This window comes from Pinus tabuliformis, chromosome X (assembly GCF_031772625.1).
Source record: "Pinus tabuliformis cultivar Carrire ecotype Pingquan chromosome X, CPIR1, whole genome shotgun sequence".
Taxonomy (NCBI): Eukaryota; Viridiplantae; Streptophyta; class Pinopsida; order Pinales; family Pinaceae; genus Pinus; species Pinus tabuliformis.
Genome location: NC_142308.1, coordinates 239865428 through 239876424, shown reverse-complemented (window position 1 = coordinate 239876424; position 10997 = coordinate 239865428). Strand labels below are relative to the sequence as shown.

Genomic DNA, 10997 nt, shown 5'->3' with positions numbered 1-10997 from the left:
TCTTTTCTGGATTAAAATACATCTATATTAATTTATAGAAATTTCAACAAATGACATTTAACATATTATCTATTGAATATCATATTTCATTTTCTTTCGACAAACAAAATAAAAATTACTAAATTAAAAGAAAATAAAGGCATACTAAATTAAGTTAAATTAGTAATAATCTACATAATAATGTTTAAAATTTAACATATAGAAACTGATTATGGGAACTGCCACAAAGTCATTGTCGTTTAGGATTGCCTGGGCAACAATGGTTGACTTTGGAACCCTGTGGTTCCCATCGGCATACGCTCATGTCAACTTACGTGTCCAGCTTCAACCGCCTTTGGACAAGTTACCCCAACCTTGCTTGCTGTAACAACTCTCTGTCTTACCAATAAACAATCGCCTACTCGGGATCCTTTCGTTTCGTGATATTAGTGTCTCCTTCCCACCCTATCTTCCCTCCAAAATGCGGAGAACCGGACTCAGTGGCCGCTCTCTTTGTGATATTATTTTCTCACTTCTATCCTTATCTCCTGTTAGGTCATATCAATCTTATCTTGAGCATCACAAGAAGTTTGATCAGTAAGATTCTTGAATTTATAAAATTTATTTCAAGAATATGCTTCAATCTACGGCCAATACTTTATAGCGCTCCGACCGCCTTCCTCCTAAATACAGTTTATTCGTTCAATTCCACGAAAAAAATTGGAGCTAATATTTGATTTCCAGAGGATGCGCATGAGGCCGCCTTCTGACTAAACATTATATTGAATTTAATAGCATATCGCTGTGGCCGCCTCTTAATGAACATTATTTATTGATATTAACTGGATATTGCTGTGGCCGCCTCTTACTGGAGAGTATTTATTCATTGAAAAGTTAAGCATAGGCGGTTAGTGAGGCGGTGTTTGTCATCAGTACGTATGAAATGCCGGACGGAAGTGATCTACGAGGAGGAAAAATGACGAGGTTTTTCTCATCTCTCTATATATATCAGCGATAAGATACTCTCTGTAGATTGTTCTCCTCCTCTTCTTTGTCCCTCGTTCACTCATATCACGATATTCAACAATCACTGTTGGATTCCGGTTCCCTCATCATCGTTGATCCTTCTGAGTCCATGGAGATTGGACTGTGACTCCGTTATTTGGCGAAACCCCAGGATCTTGCAGCAGAGGAAGAAAGATGTTGGAAATAATTGCTCCAACTTACAGTCAAAAGTTTTTAGTTTTAGGTAGTTTATATACAATTTTTTAGTTTTAGGTAGTTTATATACAAGTTAAATTTAAGAAGGAATTGTCAGTCAGGTTAGAATTATAATTTAGAAATTGTTAGTCATTCATGTTTGAGATTAGCATATCTTTTCTCGGCGCTTTTGAGTGAATTTAATCATATAACTTCGAGAAATAGCAATAGAATCAATGCAATTTAATGAACAACCGATCATATCAAATAATTATTTTACTCTGTGGTTTCCTCCTCTCGATCTATAGTCCTGCAGATTCGTTGATGTGACTTCAAAGCCTGGACATTCTGTCCACTGGATAAGGGATTCTAGAGGTCACGCCACTTCAGCTTCGCAAGGACGCAGCTACATCCCAATCTGCCATGGACTCAGGATGAACGACGCTGATGAGGGATCTGAACGCCAACAGAGGTTGTTGATATTGTGATATGAGATGGCCGGAGGCAAAGAAGAGGAAGAAAAAGGAACCGAGTGAAGAGGAAGTGATGTGGGAAATTGATAGAAGAAAGGAGATTGTGTAAATGCTTCGTATGTGCGATCGAGGCTCTGGTGTAGAGTCGCTTGTGGGAATTGGATTGTTAAGGCACATTTGTATAGCTTTTACACGCTTGAGCACTTTCCATTCGACTGAGGCCAAACCAAGGGATTGTTGGGATTGTTGTTCATTCTCATGGTGGGTTAGTTGACAGTAAATGTCGTTTTGTATTCATAATAATCTCCATGTCTCGTGATCTTATCGATCTTATCCAGGAATAAGAATAACTGTAGTTTTATGTTAATTATGTTTTGTATAGATGTCTTAAAATTATTTTGCATTTTTTGTATTTGATGTCTCGAAATTAGGACGGTGGCGGTGTTTGTTTAAATTAAGAGACAACTATGAACAAATCAGTTGAGATACAATTTTAAATGATATCAGGCTGATTATAAACTAAGATTTAAGGGATTGTATGTGTTGTAAAAAAATAATTGTTCATGTTGAAGGTGAGTTAGTTGATAGTGAACGATTTTGACATGGTCATGTATTTATAATAATCTTTAAATAATCGTTATGTTTTTTCGGGATATATGTTTAAAATTTAGCATGTTTTTATGTTTCAAAATTTAGTGTGGATTTGCATGGTATTTGTTACAATTAGAACGATACGATTTCTGGAAATTTTTAGTTTTTTTAATGGGAAAATTGCATTTGTATTATATAATTTTTTTGGTTTATATTAAATATATTGAGAATTAGAGTTAATTTATTAAAAAATTTAATAGTTTTTTTTTCTAATAAGAGTATATGATTTCTTTATATGACTAATAAAATGAGAGATTTTTAAGTGTATATTTTATCAAACAGTTTCAACAAAACATTAAATTTGCAACACATAATATTATTAGGGAATGTTTTAGTAGACCTCATCCATTATTAAGGTATTATAGCAAGTCTGGTTTGGCCATTAAATTTAAATTCACTTATTTTCAATTTACACTCCTAGTTAGCAAACTATCTTCTGTTTACACCCCTAGTTAGCATACTTGTTTACTTCTATATTGAAGTCTCTTATTACCTGGAAATATGCTTTGAATGGGATATCTTCATAAACTTTTAGGATTCCTTTCATGATGTTTTCCATAAATTTCTCTTTTGGGAAGGAGCCTTTGTAATATTAGGAGTGAATCTCCCATTACTTAATTATATCCACTTGATATTCTTTGGTTAACAAAACTCGTGTATCCACTTGATCTTCTTTGGTTTACAAAAGTCCCCAATAGAGATCATATATCTCTACTTGATTATTTGTCATATGACCAAAGACCTCATGAATCATTGAACACATTGTCTTCCTCTAAACCATAGAGTAACCCTCCCTTCTTACCACTTTATATTACTTTGCTACTCATATAATACTAGGCAATTATGGATAATAATAATTAACATTAAATTTTAAATAATAGCATAAAATTCCTAACTTAGAAATAATGTTTAAAAACAATGTTTTTTCACTTAGAACAATATTGATTATATAATCAATTTTTTATGTTAAATTTCCAACATTGTTTTAATGGAAACTCCTATCATAATAACGAATAATGAGTGGTGATAATCATCTTGACTGAAGACAAGTGGTTCGATAATAACTTTTTAAATTTAAGAGGTATTTGCATGGGATGTCTTAAAATTGCAAGGGGAATGTGGACAACTATGAATAATTATAAAATGTATTTCCATGAGATCTTTTAAGATGTAAAGGGAAATGTTGACAATTGAATTATATTTGAGATTAATTTTTAGATGATAGAAAACTTACTAAAGAAGATTTATAACTTGAAAATAATATGTAAAAAATAATTTTTTTGATTTATAAGATGATCGATTTTATAACTAGCACAACCACATTAATAAATGTGGTTAATATACAGTTTATTTAAATTTATAATGACATAATTTTGTCTAAATTTAAATTTTATTTAAAAAAAATTTAAAAAAATATTAACACAAATGAGTCATACAAATTGACTCAATATATTTAATATGTTAATTTTATTGAACCTAATATTTAATAAACCTAAGATAATAAAATATAATATTTTTTAAATCTCGAAATAATCCAAAATTAAAACAACCTAAAAAATAAAACCTAATTACTTTAATTGTAAAAAACCTAAATTAATAAATCCAAAATATAAACTAATAAAACCTAAAATCCTTAACCTAAAATAACTAACCAGAAAAAGCAGCAGAAAATTTGATTTTGTTTTATATAACCCGAAGAATTAGATCTTCTTCCAAAAAGATATATATATAAACACAGAGGGATTTATAAAGCAAAAGCTTGTGTTGAAAAGTGACCTAAAAGTATTTCATAGTTTCTATTTTCTTTTATTTGTATTAAAAAAAAAATCCCATGTTTCTTCAAAAGTGCAAGATCCTTACCTAAATTGAGATCCTCTTCAATCTGAAATGCAGAAATGAAAAAATTAACGGCAACTCCCAGATTTTCAAACGTCATCAGTTTTTAATTTCACTTAGACCTTGGATGGAGGCGGTGCTCGCACTGAAGTCCGCGCAATGGGGATCCGAAAGGAGCCGGCCGCGGGTGCTGTAGGAGAATGATCGGGAATGGTGTTAGATGATGGACGGAACGTACCGGTAAATGGAGCCGGTGCCGAGGTGGGCCGATGTGATGGCCGCCGAAGAGATATGGCTACGGTCGGCAATAGTGAGCACTGCGGACTGTTGCGGCAATGCTAGAGTGACGGGTAAAATTAAACCGACGGGAAAATGTTACATAATTAAACAGTGCTAAGTATCTAAAATTATTGAATATAATTGAAACCATCTTACTCAAATTTAAAATGTTGCGTTTGAATATATATATATATTTTCTATTTTTTTAATATCACTATCAAGCTCAAATATTTGATGTTTGGAGGAGAGAGGATGCAAGTAGTCTAGGAGCTTTGGTGTTTAGGTCTTTAATGGCAAAAATCTTTAGTCTATTGTGATGGAATATGAAGAAAGTTTACATAGTTTCAATAATCTTAATAATTTGGAGAATTATATGACAACATACAAAATTGTGGGGCACATTAGAGGTAGAGTAACAGGTTCCATTCTGACTCATAATCCTTAAATTCTAATTAGAAACTTGAGAATGAGGATTTTCCTGTGTACAATAAGTACTTAAATACTAATTAGAAACTTGAGAATGAGGATTTTCCTATCTACAAATTTGGAAACATGTTACTGCACTAATCATATGCCTTTATTGTTTGCTCGGAAATCAACCCAAATAATGTTTTTCTTTCATTGTACCAAAAATGGAATGAAGTGTTGTCCATCAACATCGATCAAACACCTTGTTTACACCACACATCATTCCCCTTTAGCCAATCTCGATACACACAAAAAATGCTTTATGTACAACACATCTCAACAAATGCTACAAACAATATTGCATATCCATGGTTTCATAATTCCCTCCCCAACTGCATTCCCTAGCATAGCTCCCATTCATGAAATAAAACATAGCCAAACCCACAAGGGCGAGACTGATACATGACTACCAAGGATTAGATTATATAAGTTTGATGGCAAATGATGTGGCCTAACCTTTATTTCATTTGCGATATTTTTATAGCCCTATTGAACTTCCTGGGCTGGAAGAGTGGTTTTGTAGTATTAGGGGGATGTCATAGCAGTTGAATGTTGTTTTCAAACAAGTCAGTGCCATCTATCACAAGAAACATGAATAATGAAAAAAAGCAGCCCAATAGCTAAGGGGAGTTCAACACATTACACTAACCTTCCATGTCTTCTAGGGTAATGTTGAAAGATAAGACACCATAGTCCAACAATATAAGTGCAAAACTCTGTGTATGAACTCAATGCAACTGAAAATTGTTGGGCGCATTAGACCTCTCAATCCATCCCTTTTTAGGGTTTTGTTTTTTTCTCAAATACTAAAGTTATGGCCAAAATAGGTGCAAAAGCAAAGTGGGCTTTAGAAAGTAAATTATCAAGAGTCTCTTTCCTAGCAACAAAGAAGAGATTCTCTATCAGTTCCAAGACATCAAATAAGCATGGCCACCTGATTGATTAGCATAAGCGAGAGCATAGACTAGGCTTGTATAAGTGCATCATATTAAGCTTGCATAATGAAGTCTTTCCCAACACTCTAATGAAACTTGAGCTTAGGAGGCAAAATTGATTAATACTTTGGATAGAGTGGGACAACTCACTAGACCCTCCCTCTCATCCTTATGCACTAGGTTGTTAACTTAAATAAACAATCCCCAACATAATCACACCTTATATAATAATTTCTTGTCCCCTCTCCCCATGGCAGTGGATTAGCTCCCAGATCGAAAGGTTGGTTAATCACCACGACATAAGTAAGCTCCCATATCGAAAGGTTGGTTAATCACCACGACATAAGTAAGCTCCAATATCAAAAGGTTGGTTAATCACCATGACATAAGGAAACACAGTATGTCAAGTGACAAAAAAACCGGGGGACAAGTTGTAAGTTCACTTGTTTCTAGAGAATCCTTATGGGTTTTAGGAAGGGAGGCTCTTTCTCTTAGTGAACATTTAATAAAGATTTCCTGGTTAATAATAACGAGCCCATCATAGCCTACTACCTATATGCAGCCATAGATAGAGTCACATTGAATCTAGCCTAACATTTTGTTGAGACTAGGTAAGGAGGGCAATCTCATGTACATCATGGGATTCTCTTGATGATATATGGAACAATATTCTCCATCACCCACTTCATACAAGAGGGGCCATTGTGACCATACATTGTTTTACTCTGATAAGTTTTCCTACTATAGTGAACAATATGCTCCATCACTCACTTCATGCAAAAGAGACCATTCTCAACCATACATTGTTTTACTCCCGTAACTTTGACTACTATAGTAAGACTATGGCTAGATTCTTTACTTGTGTAGGAAGGATCATGCCAGAACCGAGGGTACATGTGGCCATACAAATTTTGAAGATGTATAATCAGATTAGATGGCTATGACATAATAGTTGAAGGACAATTACAATGTCAAATAAGCAATTTGTTGTAAATTTCATATTTGTATAGATTTTATTTATTACCTATTGTTAGCAAGTAATTTATCTTGCAAATGAAGGATCACATAACATATCACATATTTTTTCATCTATGTTATTATTCCATATGCTATAGCGTTACAGCCTTCCTTTGCAACATATGATGCAATTGCTAGTAACTAGCACAACCACATTAATAAATGTGGTTGATATATAGTTTATTTGAATGTATATTGATACAATCTAATCTAAATTTAATTTCTATTCAAAAAATTTCGTTAAGAGATGTTAACACAAATGAGTTATACAATCTCACTCAATATATTTAATATGTGATTTTATTGAACCCAATTTTTTAATAAATCTAAAATAATAAAATATAATATGTTTAAACCATAAAGTAATTCAAAGATAAAATTATCTAAAAATATAAAACCTAATCACTTTAGGTGTAACCAGCCTAAATTAATAAATCCCACATATAACTAATAAAACTTAAAATAATTAACCATAAAAATCACTATAAAACTTGATTTTAAAACAATGTTATGTTTAAACAAAGTTATCTGATGTGATGAATTGGATATTCTTCCCAAATACAAATACAAATACAAATACAAATACATATACATATACATATATATATATACACTTGAATTTATAAGGCAACACGCTTGTCTTGAAAACTACACTACTACTATTTAATATTACTATTCTTTTTATTTGTATTAAACAAATTCCCCGTGTTTCTTCAAAGGTGCAAGATCCTTACATAAATTACCTAACCAAACAGTGTGATAAGTATCTATTGTTATTCAACTATCTAAGCAAATGTTACATCAGCAAACAATTTGATAAGTATCTATTATTCATGTAAACACGTGGAGTGATCTCTTAATAGGCTGAAGTAAATGATTTTTAAATTAAATAGGTAATTTTTTTTATTTGAAATTGAAAATATGTTTCATAGAATATTTTCTTAAAATCAAATTTTGTTTTTCAAAAAATCAAAATTCCTTGAATCCAATTTCAAATAAAACACGTCTTAAAGTCTAGATCATTTTGAATTTCCTGATTTGATAGTTGGTTTTATAATAAATTTGTATCTTAACAGAAACATCATTTTTTTGGATTGTTCCTGATCACCTAACATGTTACCATCGCTGATAAAATATGAGAATCCAGATTACTTTATTGATCAAATGCAATTACATATATACAAGAACTGTTGTCTCAAGATAGGTACGCTATTTTCGACACACAATTTGTTGGTTGAGAGATTATCTCAACCACACACCAATCTAGGAAATAGATCCTAACAACTAGGAATAGATTCCTTTACTTAGTAAGAATCACAACTAAGACAAGTAGGAATTAGATATTCCAACACTCCCCCTTAATGAGTACTTGTCTTAATATCAATCTGCAAAATCTAGTTGTAGTCAAATATACCAAAAAGAATATTTCAACGTCCATATAAAAGAACAACCAATTGCATGGCTGCTAACCGCTGGAACTGCCAGTCTTGTAGGATGTCCTATGCATATATGGTTCTGTCAACCATTATAACTGCATACATGTCCCTGTAAGTGTAAATCCCCCTCCATCATTGTTAACCTGGGTTTTGTCGGATTACCCATAAACATGCATTGGGTTTTATCAGACACCCTCAACCAGGCCACCAAGGGCTCTCAGCCATAAGTCTCAACTTAGTCATGAAGGCTCAACATAGCCATGAAGACACTCCAGCCACTATGGGCCACAAACTTGCCACTAGGGCACTCTAGCCACTCTGGGCTACAAACCTGCCACTAGGGCACTCCAAAGACCCAACTCAACCAGGCCGAGGGTTTTCTTAGCTAACCCTAAACCATGCCAACAAGAATCTCTATCCCACTTCACTCTTACATGTGGTTTCTGGCTTACCACAAACGGACACTACAAATACAAAGTGGTTTTTAGATTACCAAAAACTGTATGGGGATACACATGCCTTACAAGGCTTCCATTTCACACTCCAACTCTGGAGTTACCAGGTACATAGCTTACAAAGACCACTATAAAACACCCTAGACTTGCTTACTAATAAAATGTGACTCATAAAATAACATGCTAGTAAGTATATTCCACAAACTCACACTAACTCACACAAACTTTCACCTAGTTGTCCATCATCATTTAATTTCCAGTGTGATGTTGCACAAAAACAATATTTATTGCACTTCAACCTTGACCATGAGTGCCTTTAGTCTATTCTTTCTTTTTTTGGTTTAATTGTCTTGGATTCACCTACATGATTTGTTAGAGTAGCTAATTCTAACAAAACCACTCCATTAAATTAGCTATTCTCAATGCTTCTAATTCCAAAACATTTATAAATACCATTTATTGGCTTACCAAACTCCATGTAAATTCAGAGAAAATTACTTTTCATTTTACCATTTTATAGTTTATGTCACTGATAAGGCAATGGAATTGTTGAATCTCACAAATTCGAAAGGGTTTGTTCCCTGCAGCACGGTTCCCAATTTGGCCACTATGATGTACCCGAGTCGGTGTTGAAGAGGTTGAACGCCTCCCACAATGGAGTGATTTACTCCTCACTCAAATCTTTCCCCATTTCTAGAGATTGTTATGACTGTGATTATGCCCTTGCTCAAATCAACCCTATTAATGCCTGTGAAGGGAATTCGATGCGATCTCAAACAACGCAACACTTTTTACCATCCTTGAATCCAATCAGCTATGTGGCCACAAACACTGAAAATAAAATGGCATAGTCTCCATTCCAAGCACTAAATGGGTCACCTCTGAATGGTACTGAAGGCCGTATAATCTCTTGTGTGGATTTTCAATGGTGGCATGGAATTCTACAGACTTGTGGCGACGACCATGAAGCCCTCAGGAAATCTCACGACCTCATCCCCATGGCTCATCCACACACTTTGCTTCTCTCCGACGCAAATGTCTCCATAAAGCTTCGACCCCTCATGCATGTGGACCTCCATTCTCCCATACTCCTGGGATTCAGCAGGCTTGACCTCACCCCCCATCATCTTGACGATGAGCTGCAGACCATAGGAGATGCCCATAACATGAATCCCCTTCTCCCACACATAGTCAAAGAATCCATCAGGTAGTGAGGGGGCGCCCTCCTCACGAATGCTGTGGGAACCCCTCGAGAGGATGATGACCAAGGGATTGAGGGCTGCCATTGCCGATAGGGGCGAAGTGCTCGAGAGACACACAGAGCATACAAGCTACTAGATTCGACGAGTAATCAAATGGGTATACTAAGAGCCGAAATTAAGATTCAACACGACATTGTTGCTTATCTCATTGATGTTGTTGCTGTTATGGTTATTCTCTTCCATCTCCATGGCTGCATGCGCTTCCACCTGCTCGCCATAGTTACTGTTATTATTATCGCCTAAGTCTACCTGGTTCGTGTTTGAAGTTCGAAAAAAATAAGGTTTCACTGAGTGAACACCGTCTTGTGGCTCTCGGCTCTCCCTGGCTAGTGACAAGTTACAGGACTCCATCGAGGGAATGCAATGCGGCCGCATAGGGCATAAGAAAGCATAATCTCTTAGCTAAAAATCAAAATTGATAAAAAAATCCAACACGCACGCAATCCTCCACTGCTTCTCTCCCATGAAGAAGCTCTTTCTGCCTTGATCTTCAACAATTTCCAATGTCCATATCATGGCTAACAAAAACTTCGTTTATGTAAGCATAATCCTCGCTCACATCCCTCTCTACAACGTCTATGTTTGCCACTAACGGATGGAATGGCGATATATTGCTGCTCACAGTCACACTAGTACGATTTAAAATGCGCTTAGCGATTCTGTTATTTCCTCAGCCTAGGACGAGCCAGTCTTCTTCAGCCCAAAATGGGCCAGGCCCTTGGGCTCTGAAACCAAGTGAGATACTTGGAGAGTGCCCAAGCACTACACACAATACACACTTATTCAATCAAGAGAACAACCTAGTACATATAGGCTTTCTCACAATCAGGGTGGTTTCAACCATTCCCTAGATAGTAGGATATTAGACCTAAGATAGAGTCTCAATCCTATCATTATCATAACAGTAATCTAACTTTAGCTTTCTCCATTAATTCCAACACTCCAGCTTAATGGAGAAAGGGTACTGAACAATAACATATGCCTGCTAGTCTGAGTCTCAACTAGG

At 34.9% G+C, this 10997-nt stretch overlaps 1 long non-coding RNA gene across 1 annotated transcript; it reads left to right on the top strand.

Moving 5' to 3' along the window:
* The first annotated feature begins 718 nt into the window (after positions 1–718).
* On the top strand, positions 719–1751 carry LOC149139249 (uncharacterized). Its single transcript, XR_016264729.1, has 2 exons — positions 719–1228; positions 1488–1751. It is a non-coding gene; the product is annotated as an uncharacterized LOC149139249 (long non-coding RNA).
* Positions 1752–10997: the final 9246 nt, after the last annotated feature.